Consider the following 21,088-nt stretch of genomic DNA (forward strand, 5'->3'; position numbering starts at 1 on the left):
ATAATCACAGGTCAGAAAACAGACCTTATGATGACAGGCTGAGAGCTATGGGGCTCTTTAGCCTGGAAAAGCGCAGGCTCAGGGGTGATCTGATGGCCACCTATAAGTTTATCAGGGGTGACCACTCCGGATCTGGGGGAACGTTTTTTCACCAGAGCACCCCGAGGGGTGATGAGGTCGAACGGTTATAAACTACTGGAAGACCATTTCAGGCCTGACATAAGGAAGAATTTCTTTACTATCCGAGCCCCCAAGGTCTGGAACAGCCTGCCATCGGAGGTGGTTCAAGCACCCACATTGAACACCTTCAAGAGAAAATTGGATGCTTATCTTGCTGGGATCCAATGACCCCAGCTGACTTCCTGCCCTTCAAGCAGGGGGCTGGACTCAATGATCTTCCAAGGTCCCTTCCAGCCTTAATATTTATGAAATCTATGAGCTGCCAATGCCAGACCGCAGCCAGCAGGGCCAGCCATATCTTGTCATGCATCCAAAGATGCATCTCAAGCCAGTCCAGAGAGGTGATACTCCCCCTCTATGCGACATTGGTCAGGCTGCAATTGGAGTACTGCGTCCAGTTCTGGGCGCCGCACTTTAAAAAGGATGTGGCCAGCCTGGAGAGAGTTCAGAGGAGGGCCACCCATTTGGTGAGAGGGCAGCAGGACAGGTCCTATGAGGAAAGACTGAGGGACCTGAACCTATTTAGCTTTGGCAAGAGGAGCTGAGGGGGGACCTGGTGGCTGTCTACAAACTCATCAGGGAAGATCATCACTAAATAGGCAGAGCCCTTTTCTCCCCAGCACCACCTGGGGTGATGAGGAACAATGGTCATAAGCTGAGGGAGAATAGGTTTAGGTTAGAGATCAGAAGACAATATTTTACAGTTAGGGTGGCCAGAATCAAACCAACTTCCTAGGGAAGTGGTCCTCGCCCCTACCATGGGCAAATTCAAAAAGGGGTTGGATGATCACCTGTCTGGGGTCTTGTGAACCCAGCATTCATTCCTGCCTGTGGCAGGGGGTCAGGCTAGATGATCTGATCAGGTCCCTCCTGACCCTAGCTACTATGAAACGATGAAAATTTAATGCCATGTTATCTTTGTATTTTGAATTTCTCAGTAAAAAAGTTATGCCAACAAATGGACTCTCCTATAGCTATTCAATTTTTAATTCATGTTCTCCAGTTTACCCATGCAGCACTGCATTAAACATGATATTATGTCTGTTAGAACTAATCAATAAAAATGTCAAAATAGTTTTGTTACCTTAAATTGGTTTCTTTTACTGCCTGTTACTGGTATTTTACAAACTAAATCTAATTTATCCATTATTCCAAGGATAAGATAAAAGCAACACATTCTTCTCCATAATATGACTTACAGATATACTCTATAGGATCAACTCTAATTTTAGATTGTTACACTGATGAGTCATTTGCAAAAAGTAATTCTGTTTGAATGCAGAAGGACTCTTTTAACACAATATATTTTTTTTTTTATTCACCATTCAAATGGAGCAAAATTTCTCCCTCATGTATTGAGCTAGCAAAAGACCTCTGGATAATTTACTCTTATAAATAACATTTAAATGGTCTTGGGCCTTGTGCTGGCTTTTCATGCAGAGATGAATTTCACCCTCTGTGTTATATACCTAAGAATTTTGGTCTGTAGTTTCATTAAAAACAATGTGTGTAGTTAATTAGCTAATTAATGTAGTTAATTGTTTTCAGGGTGGGGCCTAATAAATATTGGACCAGGTTCAAATTGCTTCTATAGACACATGAGGCATGTCCAGACGAGTGCGCACATGCCTCTTGCCCTAACTCAAACCCCTTTGAGGCTGGGCAACAGACATGCAGGAATGAAAAAATGTTCCCCATGCTGCAAACTTGCAGCGCAGGGAAAAAATTAGACCCCTGAATATCCAGGGGTCTAAAAAAATCGAAGTTTAAAAAAGTAGAGCAGGGCACGGTCCCAGACCATGGCAACTGCAAGCTGGACGGAGACGCTTTGGCTGCCAGATCATCTCTATGGTTGGCCCCTTGCCCTGGTGCTGAAACGTGCAGCCAGCCAGGCTTGGGGGGCTGGGGATGGGGCCAGCAGGGGAAGGGCTGGGGGAGTGCATGGGGCCATCAGGGGTCCCCCCCCATGGTCCCCTTCCCCCTCCTCCAGCCTCCCCGACCCCTTACTCACCGGCACCGGAGCCCTGCTACTGAACATGTGGCTACATGGATCCCTGCCCCTCCACCCCATAGTTTAAAAAACCAATAGAAAGCCCCCTGGCAGTCTGGCTGCCATCTGGCTGACTGGGGCCCCGTCTGCAGTGTGGGGCAAGGTGACAGCCCCAGAGGCCCCAGCCTGAGCCCTGCTGCACCCCCGCTGCCCTGTGCTGCCCAGGGGGCTCTGCCAGGAGGCCCGAGAACCTCTCCCAAACCCTGCTTCTAAGGTAAGCACAGGCTTTGCTTTTCTGGTTTTTTTTTGTTTTTGTTTTGTTTTTTCTTTTTTTGTTTTTGGATTTTTTTTTTTTTAAGTGATGGTGCCTGGAGTTGTGGGAGTAGCCATGGGAGCCTGGGGGTGCAAGCTGGAGGGTGAGGCTGGGTGGGGCAGCCATTGCGGGGTCTGGTGAGCTGGGGGTGGGGCTTGGTGGGGCAGCCATCGGGGGGGGGGGGGCTGCAGCAACTGGTGGGGGATGGGGCCAGGAGGGGCAGCAATCGGGGGAGTGGGACATGTGGGCCTTGCAGGGGATGGGTGGTAGCCCCTGCAGGTGGGGGGCTGAACCCCCTTGTGGGGTGTCCATCGCAGCAAAATATGTATTCATGAATTCATGAAACATTTAGAGTTCACTTTATTATGATAAGTGACTTGCTTTAACACAGTAAGATATATCAATAAAACATTGTCCAACTGATCGCTGCCTCTGTCTCTCTATAGTGGTCTTTTGTTTTACTTGTGCAGGAACATGGATTTGGGGGTATTAAACAAAGTGACTTTGGGATTTTTTTTTTTTTTTATCAGGGATTTTTCAGTTTTCCAATAGAGAACACCAGTGGCCATTCCTGGAGGCCAGTGGCAGGACCCTGCCTGCTCAGAGCTAGCACCTTGGACCCAGCTGGCTGTGGCTGATCTCCTGGCCAAATGGGGCCAAAAGGACATGCTTTGACAGTTCGAAGCAGCCCACCACACCCGGAACATCTTCTGGGCGATAGCTGCCCAGATGGCTGGGCAGGGGGCACACATGGCAGTAGTGCCGCGGAGAGGCCAACCCTGCAACCACAGTCCACTGGCAGCTGGCCCAGAGGGGCAGATGCCTGTACTGGTTATGCAGTCCCCATCCAGGTCTGACAGGTGCACAGCAGGTCACAGCCAGGCAGCAGCTCCCACTGCCAGACTGCTGCACTGTGTAAAGGGTGGAGGGAGTTCTCAGAGCTCCTTCAGCAGTCCAGCTGGCACAAGGGGTAGTGTCCCCAGCTACCAATTTGTTGGGCCCCAGAAGCTCTTGAGAGCTAGTAGCCCTGAGCTACTTGCCAGGGTGGCTTTTTATACTGCTGGGGATAGCACAGGTGCTGGCCCCGGGCTCTAGCTCCCCCTGGCTGAAGATCCGGGAGGAGCCAGGCATATGTGCTGAAGCAAAAAGCCCTGGCTCAAATTTGCACCGCTTCTATTTGAGCTGCTGCTAGCACACATGCTTGCAGCAGCCCAAGTAGAAGCAGCACAAATTTGAGCCGGGGTTTTTTGCCTCAGTGCATGTGCCTGGACATGCACTTTGGTGTGGGGCAGGTTGTGCCACTTGAGACAAAATAACCCTGCCCAGCTCCTCCTGGATCTGCAACAGGGGGAACTAGAGCTTGGGACCAGCACCTGTGCTGGCCCCAGTCGTATAAAAATCTGCCCTGTGCTGGCCCCAGCAGCATAAGATCCTGCCCTGGTGAGTAGCTCAGGGCTACTTGCCCTTAGGAGCTTCTGAGGCCCAGCTAGTTGGTATCTGGGGTCACTACCCCTTGTGCTAGCTGGCCTGCTGAAGCAACCCTGACCTGGAGTGGCCCCTGCCCCCTCTATCCACTGCAGCAATCTGGCAGTGAGGGCTGCTGCCTGGCTGTGACCTGCTGCCACCTGTAACAGAATCCACCCCCTTGGACCTGCAGACCCATGGCTGCACGCCTGCCAGACCCGGATGGCGTCCCCCTGCTCTGCCATCTGGACAGCTATCACCCAGAAGATGTGTTTTGTCTGGTAGCCTACTCTGAACTGTCCATGTGTGTCCTTTTGGTCCCAAATGGCCAACAGGCCAGCCACCTCATCTGCCCTTCATCTGGATCCCCAGTGCTGGCCCTAGACTGGCTGGGTCTTGCCACTTGGCTCACCAGCAGAGTTCCTGGTGTTCCCTGTTTAAAAATTGCAAATTCTCTCATAAGAAACCCAAATTTTCTCATTAAAATTCCCAAACTAGTGTTCCTTCACTACTAAAATGAAATGCCACTATGTAGAAAGAGATCAGTTAGGCAATGATTTATTGATATCTTTACAAGTTTAAAGCAATCTGGAAGCCTACCGGTGCCTCTATCATCATAATAAAATAAATTCTAAGTATCTATACACTTTGGCATTTACTTTCGGCTTTTTTGTCATAGAAAAATCAGAGCTGCCCCTACCTGCTTTGCTCACCAGGATGTGCAGCGCAGAGCCCTGCCCCTGCCCTTGCCCCTCACTCTCAACCCACAACCTTCCCCCCACCCCAGTCCCCTCACTCATGACCCACAAGGCCAGTTATGTGGGTGATGGGTTTGTGGGGGTGACTTGGGGATGTGGGGTTTGTGGGGGGACAGTAGGTGTGGGGGGCTGTATGGGGGAGTCACTCAGGAGGGATGGGCCCCCTGCCACCTTCAGGGTGCATCCTCCCCCACACAGCTCACAGACTGCCCCCCACAGGGGCCACAGCTCCCTACCACAGGGCCAGAGCCCCCCACAGGGGTCACAGCTACCCCCACAGGAGCCACAGCCACCTGACAAGTCCCATAGCCCCCCTGCAGGAGCTACAGGGCCCAGAGCCCCTCACAGGGGCCAAAATTCCCCCCACAGAGGCTACAGCCCTGGTACAGGGCCCAGAGTCTCTCTGCAGTGGCTAAAGCCACCTCACAGGGGCTACAGCTCACTGGCAGCAGCAGTGGCCATTGGGACACTTGGGGGCTTGTGACACTGCCTTCCCCACTGCCTTCTGCATGGCACAGGACAGCGCAGGGCAGCACAGCTCGGCCTCAGCTGCCTGGCAGCCAGTGTTGCCTCTGCTATATCGCACAGGTGTGGCCAGCTCGGCGCCATGCTGCACAGGGTCATGCACCTTTGGACAGCTCTGGGCCGCTTGGGTTGTCACCTGGGGCCATGCACTGCTCACAGGGATTACCTGTCATGCCAGGCCAGGTCCTGCATGCGTGGAACTGGCCTGGCCCAACAGCGCATGGGGCTCTGTATTCAGGACCCAACCTGGCAGGACAGGCAGTCCCTGCGAATGGCAAGTGGCCCAAAGCTGCCCGAAGGCACATGGACCCATGCAGTGCCACGCCAAGCTGGGCTGCCCCCACATGATGTTGCAGAGGCGGCACCAGGTGCCAGGCAGCCGGGACAGAAACATGCTACCTTATGCCGTGCAGGGGGGCTGTGCCATAAGACCCTGAGCACCCGTTAGTGAGCTGTGGGCCATGCAGGGGCTGAAGTCATGTGGGGGGTGGGCAGGGGACCCACCCCTCCTGAGCTGCCCCCCCCCCAGTCCCCCATACTCTCACATCCTCCCCCAGCCCCCCACCCCTGCTTACCTGGAACAGAGCCCAGGTCCAGGTCCCTGCCGCCTGCACCACTGTTTGCCCTGCATGGGCAGGCAGCATGCTTCAGCACCAGAGCAAGGGGCAGGCATAAAGATGCTCTGGCTGACTACCAGAGCGTCTCTTTGGAGGACCTAAGCCTCCAGTTGCCTCAGTTTTTTGCCCCCCATGTTTTATTTTGATACCTAGATATCCAGGTATCCATTTTTGATCCCACACTGCACATATGCAACACGAAGAATGTTTTTTTGTTCTCAGCATGCCACTTGCCACATCTCAAACTGCTTTGAGACACAGGAAGAGGCACATGCAGGCTCATCTGGACATGCCTATAATAGGAATTGGACACCTAAGGCCTGGGGAACAATTCACATTGCCTCCATTTTGGTATTCAGCATTTCCACTGATGCTCAATTATATGGTCAGATCATCCCTGGAGCAGCCTGTCTGCTCCCTGATCTCCTTTGTGATACAGATCACTCACTGGATATGTACAAACTCTGCATACAGCCTTCTAGAGGTCCCAGCTGTTAGGAGGGCATCAACATCACTGATTTTGGTGAAAAATGAAGGAGGTTTCCTTCCTTTGACCCAATTCCCTAGCAGTTGGAGGATTTACCCAGGACATGGGAATTCTGATTTCTAGATCCTCCTCACCCTGAATTAATTCAAACCATAGATTCTTACATCGCAGGAGACTGTCCTAATTATCAGGCTAGAGTATGGGTGTAGACAAAAGCACTCTCTATCCCTCCCATTGAGCTGGGGAATATAGGAGTACAAGGCTCTTGAGGTCAGAAGAAGAACAAGCCAAAAGGAACCCAACCCTAGAACCTAGTTTTAAAAGTACTTCCCTGACAAGGTGGGTAGTCCTGGGTCCCAGTTCCTGTGGCTGGGCTTATGTCTTTTTTTTTTCCAATGACTAGTGTAAAATACATAAGCAATGCTAAGAAGTAGAACCCAGGACTCAGCTTGCTCAAGGTCAGCTTCCTTTTTGCTCATTTCCCATCTAGTCCCATGAACCTTGCACTCTTAGCTGCCTGGTGTCCTAGCTCAGTGGGAGGGGTGAAGAATGCCTTCACCTAAGTCCATTTTAAACCCTGATGGTAGGGCACTGTCCTAGGAAGTAGAAAATGGAGTTCAAGGTATTTCAGGTTGAGGAGGATCTAAGGCCCAGGCCTCCCACTGCTTGTGTGAGTGCTCACACTACCAACTTATGGGGCCAAAGATGGGTACAACCTCAATGCTGCATTTTGCATCACCTGGCTTTAGAAAACCAGTAGGTGACTATTTGAGAAATGTCAGTATATGGGGATTGCAAGTGAACAGAGACATCCAATAAATAGCTTGAGGTGAGAAGTTCAGAAGCTTACTTATCAGTTCAATCTACACAGCTCATGGTTTCTTTATGGTTTCTCCTTTGCCTTGCAGCATCTCCAGGCCTTCTAAATCATCCTTGGGGGGGCACACACTACTCCTTACTCCCTGTACAAAGCACCTAGGTATCTAAACATGATTGCTCTTAAACATCCCTCTCCCTTAACTTTATAGTGATTCTAGTTATTTAACAGGGTTATTTTGAATCTTCTTGCTGGGGCAGGCAAAAGTTAGGCAGGGCTATACCTATGGTTAAGCACAAACTAAGTTAAGTTGTCTACGTTAATTTTAATTAATACATCTAACTGCAGGTCAATAATCTTTCTTAGCACCTGACTGGGGTCATCTGACCCCAGCACTCTTTCCTGCCCAGGGCAGACTTGATGATCTGCTGAGGTCTGTTCTGGCCCTAATATCTATGAATCTATGAACATTTTATGAATTCTCATAACAACCTTTTTTACCTGTGATTTGTAGACCTTTCAGAAATTTTGAAATACTAGTGTATGTGTGTGAATAAAGTTTATATAAATTAATAAAAAAATGAATGACTCTTAACAGAACAATTTCACTCTGACCCTCATAAATCTGATATAGATTAGGTTGTCAGCATTAATATTACGGAAAAATGAAAAGGCCACGTTGCACAAAGCTATAACTTCACTAACTGCCACCACAATCCAAGATAGGCCAGTTAGGCAGCATGAATGAAGTAGCACAACACTTTCTTAAAACCTTAAAAGCTTTAAAAAGAGAAGAATCAATTTAATATAAAAAGATCAGGAGAATTAGGGATTTAACTATGCATACTATGCATACAAGTTAACTCTTCCAGTGTAGTAGGTGTCTGGTACTGCAAAGCTTCAGGGCTTTTTCTGGCCTTCTGTTGGGGCCAGGAAATCAATGTTTTCCCCTTATACACTTTGCTGCCTTGTGGGGTATTTTTCCCTGTACCCGCCGGGCCTCGTACATCTTACCTCGGGCTTCCTTGCTCTGAGTGCTTGCCGGTACTCGCCTTGCCGTTGCAGGTGGCCTTATGGGAGATCTTCACACGCGTTGCAGGTTGCCACTTCTCGCCTGCCATGACTTTGAATCTTCCAGTCGGTGGGGCTCCGTACAACGCGGTCACCCTTGTTGGTCACCTGCTTCGTTGATGAATTCTGCGAGGCTCCTCCTCCCCTACACCTCGCCCTTTACCCAGCCTGGCGGGTTCTGGTTGCTTCCTTGATGGACCATTTGCGTCCTTAAATTCTTAACAATGAGCCTACCTCTCACTCCCTCAGTCTATCTACACACCACCTCAGCCCCTTCTAATACAGGGGAAAGAAACAAAACACCTTTCACAACTCAGATTAGAAACTTAATAAATACCAAGGGAGGCATAACCTTGCCCCTGTTGGGCTTCCTCATGGAATACAGCTAACCCCTCTACACCCCTACTTGTTGACTGAGCCACCTCCACGGGGTCCAGCTCTGTGCCCCCACTTCACCTATCCTGGTTGAACGCTACTCCTTCTTCAGTATCCCACCGGCGTGACCCTCTCTCTGGATCTCTTGAGAGCAGCGGCCCCCTCTCTGGGTCTCCGCAGAACTGTCGCCCTCTCTCTGGGTCTTCACTACGGAGTTGCCCTCTCTCTGGGTCCCTGCCTTGTGGCTGCCCTTTCCCTGGGTCTCTGCCTTGCTGCTGCCCTCCCTCTGGGTTTTCTCCGACCCACAGCCCTCTCTCTGGATCCTCCCTGAGCTGCAACCCTCTCTCTGGGTTTTCTCTGAATTGCAACCCTCTCTCGGGGTCTTGCCAAAGCAGCAGTCCTCCCTCTGGGTCTTCCCAGGTCCGTTGACCTCCCCACGCCCTGGGATCTCCTTCTGCCTCACCTCCTGGCTTGTCTGCAGGTATAGCCCTTGTTTCAGGTGCTGGCTTACTGCCAGGCTCCGCTGTTCCCTCGCAATCTACACACGCAGTCGCTCCCGGAGTCTCGTGCCCCCGGCTGACACCACCGGCGAGGCTTTCTCCCGGCACACACGTGCCCCCTTTCTGTCTCACCACCAGCCCTTTTACATCCACTGGCTGGCGGTTGCAAGTGGCGTCATCCGCCGGCCACAAGTGCCATAAGGCTTGATCAGCACCCCACGCGGGCTTTCCCCGCCGTCCTTGCTCCTCCTCCGCTCCTGCGGTGAGTAAGTTTCCCTTTTTTCCCGTTCCACCCCCGGCTCCTGGCCCTGGGGTTCCCCTAGTGGCCCCAGGAATCTCCCTGGTTTTTCTCTCCCTGTGACATTCCCATTTCTCTGAAGCACTGGAATATTGACCACTGCTCAGACTTGATATTTTTAACTGTGGCATGCTGATACTTCTGCAAGTATTTAGAACAGAACTGTAAAAATGGTGGTCCTGGGCTGCATATGGCCTGGGAAGAATTAAGTTGCAGTCCCCTAGGCTCCTATCCAATTGATGTTTCTTCCTTCATTGCTCCAGAGTTTCTAGGCTCTCCCTCCAGGGCAGTGCAGTGCAATATGGCTGAAGGAGCTGAAGAGAAGCTAGGGTCACACAGGTGTGTGTTGCAGCAGTGGGGGTGAGGGAGGTGGGTGTTCACTACAGAAGTGGAGGAGGCTTACAGGCCCATATAGTGCTGTAAGAAGGATGTGCATTCACACAGCTTGCAGCCCAGTGTCCCCTTTGCACAGCCCATGAGCATGTGGCCTCCACTGGTGCAGCCTCTAGGGCCTTTTGCCTTCAGCCACTTAGAAATGGACAGCTATGACTTAGAAAACTCAGGAGCCTGGATACACATAATATTTAAAAAGGTTTAAAAGTGATTTAAACCTGAAATGGACACTGAATAGTGCGAACAGGTCCCTGGAAAATCAAGCACTGTTTTGAACCAGTTCACTGTGGTAGTGGTTCAGTGTCATATGTGGGCTAAGTAGAGACTGTTAAAAAGCCTGAGGCTAAATTGATTCAGTCTTCTCAGGTTAGTCTGAGGTATGTAGATTGAACTAATAAGCAAGTAAACAGACATTCACTTTTGATTCTGGAAATACAGTCACATGCCTGCAGTGGCCTAGGTCAGAAGCCAGGGCGCACTAGAGCAGTGGTTCTCAATCTTTTTTGTACCAGGACCCATTTGTCAACATGATGGCCAGCCTCAACCCAGTTCCCCTCGCTCCTATCTCCTCTCCCAGGGCCCAGACCTCAAGTGTATGGGGCAGGGGGTGGGGTGGGGGGGCAAGCATCCCCTTGCAGGCTGGAATTCTGCCAGCTTGCAAGAGAAAAGTCACAGTTTCCCATGTTTTTCTCCTTTAAAGGAGAATCCATTTTTAAAGTTTGCTCATGACCATTTCATATCTTGAGACCCACTATTGGGTCATGGCCCACAGGTTGAGAAACGCTGCACTGGAGCCTGCCTTCCTGCTTGGCTGCAGCAGACAGACTGGACTAAGGTTAGCCCATACACCCTGCAAGGGGGGTTTGTGGGAGAACTGCAAAACATCCTGGGATGGTGGGGGACTGTGAGTTAACTTAAATCTGGAGGGCACCTGAAACAGTTCAATAAACTGATTTAACCTGAATAAGTCTGATACTGCACAAGTCTGATACTGTATCTCTCCAGGTCTATCTTTAACCAGTTTCAGCTATTTTGAAAGTGGTTTATGTGCAATGAACTTCTGTTGTGTTACAGATTTGAACCAGTTTCCAACCACTTATACCAGTTTGTGTAATTTGTATCTATAGTTGTAGATACCAAACATTTGATGACATGAGGCTCGTCAGACCTGACCTCCAAACATCCCACATTGCACCCTCCCCACCTTACTGCAGTAACTGGCCACTTTGGTATGCAGAACTATCTTCACTCTCTACTTGACTGTGAAAGTTCATCATACCTTCCCAGCTCCTTTGAACTAAAATCCATGAATCAAGCCACTAGAGGTGCACCAATACATCAGTCCATATCATATCAGCATCAACAAAAGGAATATTGACATGATCAGCAATTGGCTTTTTTTGGCTGATGTGGCCAATAATGCCTCCAATAAATTCCACGTGCATGCACACAGACATAGCATGCACACTGCCAGGAGTGAAGCCCGGCAGCTTGCAGAGCAGCATCTGGCCGGTAAGTCTGTGGGGTGAAGGGGCAGGGGGAAGGGAACGGGCATGGCAGGGCAGATCGAGGCTCCACAGTAAGGAGGAAGTGGGGCATGGGACGGAGAAAGTGGCTTGTCTGAGGGGTGTGGTGAGGTGGGGGGGCATGTGCCCTCTGGATCTGTGCATAGGGTGAGGATGGGCTACCCACTGCACACTCGGGGCCCCAGTCTCTTTCCAGTGGTGGGGGCTGAGCCCGGGCTGCTCTCAGGGTGGGTAAAGGTGGGGTAGGAAGTGGCGGCGCTTGCAGCGGGGCTACAGGGAGGCCATGGCAAATTTTGGGGTGGCTTCAGCCCCCACATAGGCCCCCCTCCTGGTGCCAATACCATCCACCCCCCCGCCCCTGCCCACCCTGAGAGTCCCCCCCACCAGGAAGAGGCCGGGGCCCCTAGCATGGAGTAGGAAGCCTGCCCTCACCCTGTACACAGATCCAGGAGGCACATGTCCCCCATGCCTCCCCCGAGTTGTGCACAGCAGTGGGAGACCCCGCTCCCTGCCCTCCTGCACCCCTTGGATGAGCACTGGCTCCATCCCACACCACACCCCCTTCCCCAGCTGTGTAGTGCCTGCTCCTGTCCCCAGCCCCACTCCCTCCCTCACCACAGGGCCTCAATCTGCCACCCCCACACACCCACACCCCTTCCCTTCCCCCCCACCTCTTCCCTCCAGCAGACTTACTAGCCAGATGCTACTCTCCAAGCTGCTGGGCTTGGATCTGGACAAAAAAGCCAATATCAGCAATCAGATCAGTATCAGCTTATATAGCTGGCTATTTATTGGCTATTAGTATCAGCCCAAAAAATCTTCATTGATGCATCCCTACCAAGCACCCTTACCCTTGACAGCCACCCCAAATCAAGCAAGCAGACTGTAGACTTAGATCAATTGCAGGATATTGAAGTTTATTGAACTCATGTTTCAGAAACAAGAGAAAGCCAAAAAGTTAAAACATTCCCAACCACAGGTCACCTGCAGCCCACAAAACATGGGTGCAGACCCCCCCATACCTGCAACAAGGCATGCTGGGCTAGATGTTTGCTTCCATACCTCTAGTGTCAGAGGCATAGCACTTTACACAACTGTGAACCAGTTTCCAATCAGTGATATTTGGGAATAGTTCATTTGGAATTTGTGTCTGCACCTACTAAGATTAGGGCCTGACAGATCTTCCTTGTCTCCTCAGGATCATACTGATTGTCAAATTTTGGGCCAGGGAATATTTTTTCCCTAAGTCAAAATGGCAAGAACAGTAAATATTTTTGCCTTCCTGTGTATCATGGGACATGGTCCTCTTCCTAGAATTCTCTGAATATATAGGAACAAATTATATCTGTTATTTCAGTGGCTGAAATTTGGCTGTGTCCTAATCTTCCCTGCTTTTACAACTGCATTTTCTGGGATGTTCTTGGTGCTTTGTAACTGATCATGAGTGTTTAAAATGAAGATTTGGGGGAATCCTTAGGTAAATGGTTACTTGCAAATGTGGGAGAACTGGCTCAATCACCCAGGAAGCCCCATGAGCCTTAAAAGGCTAGGGCAGAGGAACCCAAAATCAGAGAAAGTCTCTCCCTGATCTTGGGTTCCTGGCACCCCAGGTCTATGCTGCATATCCAGCTTTTTAGATCTGGGACTACCCCATACCTGGTTCCCAGTGCTAGATCCAGGTTCTGGTTCCAGGTTCCCCTGCTCCATTCTAGTGATCAGGCAAAGGGAAAACATATCTCAGAGCAAGAGTCCAATGGCAAGGCTCCCCACATGCCTAGCATATTTACAGCCTTGTCTTACACCCTATATTCCCACACAAGAATAAATGACATTTTGGGTACTAGAATATTTTTGTGGCTAGTTTGTCATTTTATGGCACCATAAATTTGCTGAATATAGGGCATGCTGCAATTTATGGTGTGATTAAGGAGTGCTTAACACTTTAATTAGGCCACAAATTTAACATCTGCCAGGGCCCTCAGTTCATTTTTTTCTTACTATAGGCAGAGTTTCCAAAGATTAAAAAAAAAAAAATGGTGCTGAACAGTAGCAAAATAAAAAAGAAAGTAAGCCTATTTAAAGAGGTGATAAATCAATGGCCCATTTAGTACTAACTGTTCCAATATGGTTGATTTATTACTGTCGCCAAGATGTATTATTAGTATATGAAAACAAATGACTTCTGGAGTTTGGGGGACAGACTCCAGAATATATGACAATGGAGTGGTTGAAAATCTTATCTGGACAGGAAAGCTGAGGTTCCGCAGATTCCCAACAACATACATACCATTCTGAAGATATTAAGCTAATGCAGGATATTTGATTTTTCCTTCTCTGTGTAATTAAGCAGTTATATTTAGAAAAAAATCATAGAATTATAGATTTAGCAGCAATATAAAAATTATTGGAATAAAGCATAATATGAAATAATGTTTATTTAGATGTACAATGTGTTCTCAATTATGAAAAGACTTATCAAGAAAAACAGTACATCATTTTGGTGATTCTGCAAGATTATTTTAATATATTATGTAATTAGGTAGATTTGAGACCACACTCAGAACCAATGACCTGCATCCTGCAAAGACTTAAGCAATCTAATTGAGCCCAGTGGAACTATCACTTCTGCATGCATAAACGGTCACAGGATCAGTACTTAAACATATAGATTTTTGCCTTTTGAGGGAAAAAAAAGAAATGTTAAGTTAGATTTCTTGCACAGACTATATATTTGCTATTTAATGCACTGTTTGTCAAAGTGCAAAGATATGCTAAGAGGTGGGAGTCAGATGGAAAGTATACAAATGAAAGCAAGTGAGGCTTTTAACAACCTATGGAATTATTGAAGTGGGTGATGATGAATATTTTCAGTTTACTAAGCAGGGGAGTCTAAGACATCTTTTGAAAGTTTAGGAAATGCTTAATGTTTTTGAGTAATTATTTGATTTACAAATTTAAAATATGTCTACAGAGCATTTTAGAGTATACTATAATGTTCCTATTCTAATGCTATATCTAATTCTACATATTTTCTGCTCAGGTTTTGGCTACTTTTTAGTTAAAAAAAAAAGTAAATGTTTCAGGGCATAAGAAATATTTTTTGTCTCAATGGGGCAGAGGTCAGTGAAAAAATGGGGTTTCTTGAAATTATTAGGAGACACAAAGTTCAATTTATTAATAAAATGTTTTAAGTGCATTTTTATAAGTTTTGATGGTCTTTTTTGGTATGCAAATAATTAGGTCATAGCATGATAGTAATAGACAATGTGAGCTTTGGTAGTAGAAATGAAGACAGTGAAACAAAAATCCCCATTATTATAAACTGCTGAAAACTTTGAAATATTCTACCCGAATCATAGCCCAGCCACTGGCAAAGATTTTCAAAAACTCCTGGTGCTTAGGTGAAGTACCTGAAGATTGGAAGAAGGCCAACGTGGTGTCCATCTTCAAGAAAGGGAGGAAAGTAGATCCAGGGAACTACAGGCCAATCAGTTTGACCTCAATCCCTGGTAAGATTCTGGAAAAAAAAAATAATCAAGAGTCCATTTTTGACAAGCTGGCTGATGGCAACATCCTGAGGGATAGCTAGCATAGGTTTGTTGTGAGTCTTGCCCGACCAATCTCATATTTTTCTATGACCAGGTGACATATCACCTGGACAAGGGAGAAGAGATTGACATCATAAATCTGGACTTTAAAAAAGCCTTTGACCTGGTGTCCCATGATCTTCTCTTGGAAAAATTGGCCAACTGTGGTCTCAGCTACATCACAGTCCGATGTCTGGAGAATTGACTCCAAGGCCAGACTCAGAGAGTAGTGGTTGACAGAAGCAAATCATCATGGCACTCCGTGACCAGCGGTGTCCCTCAAGGCTCCATCCTTGGACCTGTTCTCTTTAATGTCTTTATCAACAATTTGGATACTGGTGTCAGAAGTGGACTGGCCAAGTTTGCCGATGATACCAAACTTTGGGATAGAGCATCCACATTGAAGGATAGGCTGGTGATCCAAGCTGATTTGGATAGGCTGAAAAAGTGGGAAGATAAAAACCTGATGACTTTCAATACGGACAAATGTAAGGTACTCCACCTTGGGAAAAAAGAACCCCGCAGCATACTTATAGGCTCAGCAGTACTACGCTCACTAGCACCAAGGCCAAGAGACTTGGGGGGTCATGATTGACCACAAGATGAACATGAACCACCAATGCGATGTCGCAGCTGGTAAAGCAAACAAAACTCTGTCTTGCATCCATAGATGCTTCTCAAGTAAATCTCAGGATGTCATACTCCTGCTGTACTTGGCCTTGGTGAGGCTGCACCTGGAGTACTGCATCCAATTCCAGGCTCCACAATTCAGGAAGGACGTGGAAAAGCTTGAAAGAGTCCAGAGGAGAGCCATGTGCATGATCAAAGGGCAGGAGAATAGGCCTTATGAAGAGAGGCTGAGAGCCATGGGACTCTTCACCCTGGAAAAGCGCAGGCTCAGGGGTTGGACCTGGTTGTAGCCTATAAGTACATCAGGGGTGTGCATCAGGATCTGGGGGAACCAGAGTGCCCCAAAGCATGACAATGACCAGTGGTCACAAACTCCTCCAAGACCATTTTAGGCTGGACATAAGAAAAAACACTTCTTTAGTGTCCGAGCCTCCAAGGCCTGGAATAAGCTCCCTCCAGAGGTGGTGCAAGCACCTACTCTGGACTCCTTTAAGGAGTGTTTGGATGCTTATCTTGCTGGGCTCCTTTGACCCTAGCTGACTTCCTGCCCTTGGGGCAGGGGGCTCGACTCGATGATCTCCCGAGGTCCTTCCAGCCCTAATGTCTATGAAATCTATATTTTCAATTAGAATAAAAAAGGAGACCTTTTCCACATCAGCAGTACTTTTCAAATTATGACAGTTACACTCTGCACTAGGGCATAGTGGCTGATTCATAGATTCATAGATGTTAGGGTCGGAAGGGACCTCAATAGATCATCAAGTCCGACTCCCTGCATAAGCAGGAAAGAGTGCTGGGTCTAAATGACCCCAGCTAGATACTCGTCTAACCTCCTCTTGAAGACCCCCAGGGTAGGGGAGAGCACCACCTCCCTTGGGAGCCCGTTCCAGACCTTGGCCACTCGAACTGTGAAGAAGTTCTTCCTAATGTCCAGTCTAAATCTGCTCTCTGCTAGCTTGTGGCCATTGTTTCTTGTAACCCCCGGGGGCGCCTTGGTGAATAAATCCTCACCAATTCCCTTCTGTGCCCCAGTGATGAACTTATAGGCAGCCACAAGGTCGCCTCTCAACCTTCTCTTGCGGAGGCTGAAAAGGTCCAGTTTCTCTAGTCTCTCCTCGTAGGGCTTGGTCTGCAGGCCCTTGACCATACGAGTTGCCCTTCGCTGTACCCTCTCCAGGTTATCCGCATCCTTCTTGAAGTGTGGCGCCCAGAATTGCACGCAGTACTCCAACTGCGGTCTGACCAACGCCCTATAGAGGGGAAGTATCACCTCCCTGGACCTATTTGTCATGCATCTGCTGATGCACGATAAAGTGCCATTGGCTTTTCTGATGGCTTCGTCACACTGCCGGCTCATGTTCAACTTGGAGTCCACTAGGACTCCAAGATCCCTCCACCTCCGTGCCACCCAGCAGGTCATTCCCTAGGCTGTAGGTGTGCTGGACATTTTTCCTCCCTAGGTGCAGCACTTTGCATTTCTCCTTGTTGAACTGCATCCTGTTGTTTTCTGCCCACTTGTCCAGCCTATCCAGGTCTGCCTGCAGCTGTTCCCTGCCCTCCGGCGTGTCCACTTCTCCCCATAGCTTTGTGTCATCTGCAAACTTGGACAGAGTACATTTCACTCCCACGTCCAAGTCGCTGATGAAGACATTAAAGAGTATCGGTCCAAGGACCGAACCCTGCGGGACCCCACTGCCCACACCCTTCCAGGTCGAGACCGACCCATCTACCAAGACTCTTTGGGTGCGACCCTCTAGCCAATTTGCCACCCACCGAACTGTGCAGTCATCCACATCACAGCCTCTTAATTTGTTCACCAGTATGGGGTGGGATACCGTATCGAAGGCCTTCCTGAAGTTCAGGTATACGACATCCACCCCTCCTCCTGTGTCCAGGCGTTTCGTAACCTGGTCATAGAAAGAGACTAGGTTGGTCAGGCACGATCTGCCCGCCACAAACCCATGCTGGTTTCCCCTCAGCATAATTTGCCCTGCCGGGCTCTCACAAATGTGAGCCTTGATAATTTTTTCAAATACTTTACCAAGGATGGAGGTGAGACTGACCGGCCTATAGTTGCCCGGGTCCTCCTTCCTCCCCTTTTTGAAAATGGGGACCACGTTAGCCCTTTTCCAGTCCTCCGGGACTTGGCCTGTGCGCCACGAGCATTTGAATATTCCCGCCAGTGGCTCTGCAATGACGTCGGCCAGTGCCTTCAGCACCCTCGGATGGAGCCCATTCGGGCCTGCCGACTTAAAGGCATCCAGTTCTTCCAAATGACTCTGCACCACCTCAGGATCTACGCATGGAAGTCTGGCGCCTTGCTGCTGCCTCTCTACAACCCCAGTGAGAGACTTGTCATGCCCCTCGCTTAGGAACACTGAGGCAAAGAACTCGTTGAGGAGTTCAGCCTTGTCCCCCCTGTCTGTCACCAATTGTTTCTGCCCATTTAGCAGCGGTCCTATTCCTCCCTGGGCCTTCCTTTTACTCCCAATATATCTAATAAACAATTTCTTGTTGTCCTTTACTTGGGTTGCCATCCTCAGCTCCATGGTAGCTTTGGCCCGCCTAACTGCCTCCCTACAAGCACGAGCAGAGGAGGTATATTCATCTTTAGTGATCTCACCCTGTTTCCACTTTTTATGTGCTCCCCTTTTGTCCCTTAGGCTGCCCTGGATTTCTCTGGTCAGCCATGGAAGCCTCCTGGCCCCTTTCCCTCTTTTGCCTCGCTCGGGGATCGTCTTGCTTTGTGCCCAAAGGATCGTTTCCTTTAGGCACAGCCACCCTTCTTGGGCACCCATCCCATCAAATGTGATTATACCTAACCACATAAGTTCCCATTTTCTGCATATTTGTATCCCCATAAAAATTAGCTCTCATATCACTATTGCAAAATATTATTTTTTTCTCTGGGGAGACAATCCTTATGCAAGGCGTGTGGAGCAGGAAGCTGGAAAGAACACATTTGCATAACTCTCTACTAAATGGATAGGAGAAAATAGGCTAAGAGTTTTAAATAGAGGATGAAATTCTGGCCACATTCAAGTTAATGGCAAAATTCACATTGACTTCTATTGGGCCAAGATTTTGCCCAGTATATCATAGTTAAAGGCTGGTCTTCATGCCAGATGCTGAAGTTCAGTTTGTTAGTCTAGGACAAAGTTACTTTACTATACCTAAGTCTTCCATGTGAATTGCACATGGGAGACTTTAGTTAAACAACCAGTGCGGGCTTGACATCTCTTCTTACACCACTGGAGGGTCTTCTCACTGGGTCTATATAGAAGGCCATAGGGAGGTTAGTCAGGAAGGAGCTGTAATTTGTGTTTATGCAAATCCATAAGATGTTGTACGTTACACAACTGGCATGGAAGAAACTTGGCTGTTACACCAGAATAGTGACAAGGGTAGAAGAAATGCTACACCACCTCTTGCCTCTGTCTGGTGTGACCATTGGTAGAGTTAGCCTCCCCAGTTGCTCTACACTTCATTTAACACTTTTCACTCGTAGAGTTTTCTTACCTAAAGGAAAAATAAAATTGTTGGTAAATCAAAGTAGGATGCTCTTCTGAGGAATCCTGATCCATTGCAAGTGGAAACGGAGGAGGGAGAAGAAAGCAAAGTTGCATGGGAATTAAGACGTCAGTGTCTTCACCACCTAAGCATACTTTGCATTTCCCAAAGCTGCAGCCTCACAAAGGAGTAAATTGTTTTATTTTAGCTGTATCTCCTCCTTCCTATAAAAAGAATGGGGATTATATTTCCCTGTGATGCTTACAAGAAATTGGCTTAGCTTGATTTATTTCACAAATGAACTACCAGCTGTACAGAAGGAGAAAGATATGTATAAAAACTGGGGAAAAGCTGAGAATTAGAGTCAGAGAAAGAGAACCGAAGGGTGGAAAGAAGATCCTGGAGGAGAGTGTATTGTTTATCTGGAGCAGAAAACTCTAACTTTAAGATGTGAACTGAAGACTCAATTCAGACTTCTGTACAATCTTAATTTATTAGTAATGGGAATTTAGGGGTATTTTTTATTTTACCCACCAGAGGGCTCCCATATTATATTTTGCTGAGATTGCTCCTACTTCTTATTAAAGTTTTGCTAGTGATTTTAGTGGAAACAGAACTGGGTCCTAGGGACAAAACTAAAACCCCTTACATAACTGAAACGATCACCCTCCAACTTCAGAATTTAGATAGGGATCTTACCAGAATATTTATGATTTCATTCATAATACAATAACTATGCACAGAGTGACCACACAATTACTGTTAAAAAGGCAAGGCTTGGAAGTTTCATGCTAAGCTTTACCTGCAGGCAGAATTCAATGACTATGGTATATTGCTTATCAATACATTTAATTTAACTTGACCATAACTAAGTTTCTTCCTACCTCCCCCAAGGTCTCTTACTCACTCACCATTGACAGAAGCATTACCTTCCCACTCATTCCAGCCCCAAGTCTGATTGTCACATTCAACTCTTCCCTTTTCCCTAAACCCACATGCATAAAATATATCCAAATCTTACCACTTTTTCTACTACATTTTCAAGTTCCAGTCTTTTTCTCTGTTATCACACCACTATAACTCATTAAGGACTTTATCAGCAGCAGCTGCTGCAACAATTTCTACTCTGATTTTTCATGTCCACTTTTGGTCACCTTGTTCTATTTAAAATGATGCTGAAAAATGCCCTAGGCTCACAGAATCATAGGAAAGTAGGGATGGAAGGGACCTCCTTAGGTCATCTAGTCCATACCCCTGTTCAAGACAGGATCATCCCGGACTGAACATTCTACTGATGTTCATCATGCTGATCATGTTATTGTCATGTTTTGAGTGCTTCCATGCATTCTCTCACCTGCTGCCTAAAGCTTGAAAAAAGGAGAAGTGTTAATGGAAGAAACATGATATAAATATACAGAAGTGTAATTTACACTCCAGAATATGAAGAATCATAGCATGGAGGGTTATCAGCCAGAAATTCTTCAAATTATTGGTGTATCCATGATAGAAGCTTTGATGCTAAATAAGAAGCATGAAAATGTTACATTACTTTTCACAGATGAACATAATAAATATTGCAGGAGCATGGTGGGAAGATTCATATCCTGGAATAGTAAGATCAGTCAATACCCCCTATTTAGTACAGAAAAAAGTGGACAATAGGGGGTAAGAGTTGAATTTAAAATCAAAGAGACCATTACTTAGAATTATTGACAAATAAAAAGTCCAAGACCTAAAATATTTACAAATCAATGTTACAACATAAAAAATGCAATATGGAGTATTAATGGGTCTATTTATTGGCCACCAAATCAAGCTAGACAACAGTAAGATTACCTGCTTAAACATCTATCCAAAATGTATAAGAAGAAACTTTTTTTATAATGTGGAATTTCAGTTTGGGTAAAATATGCTAAATGTCTCGGACTGCTATTAGTAAAATGTCTTCTGAATTTCTCAAATGTACATGATAATAACCTAAATAATATTGATCTCAGTGCAGGGAATTAAATGGATGTAGATGTACAAATAAATAAATAGGACAATT

The sequence above is a fragment of the Alligator mississippiensis genome, chromosome 1 (assembly GCF_030867095.1).
Source record: "Alligator mississippiensis isolate rAllMis1 chromosome 1, rAllMis1, whole genome shotgun sequence".
NCBI classification, from domain to species: Eukaryota; Metazoa; Chordata; order Crocodylia; family Alligatoridae; genus Alligator; species Alligator mississippiensis.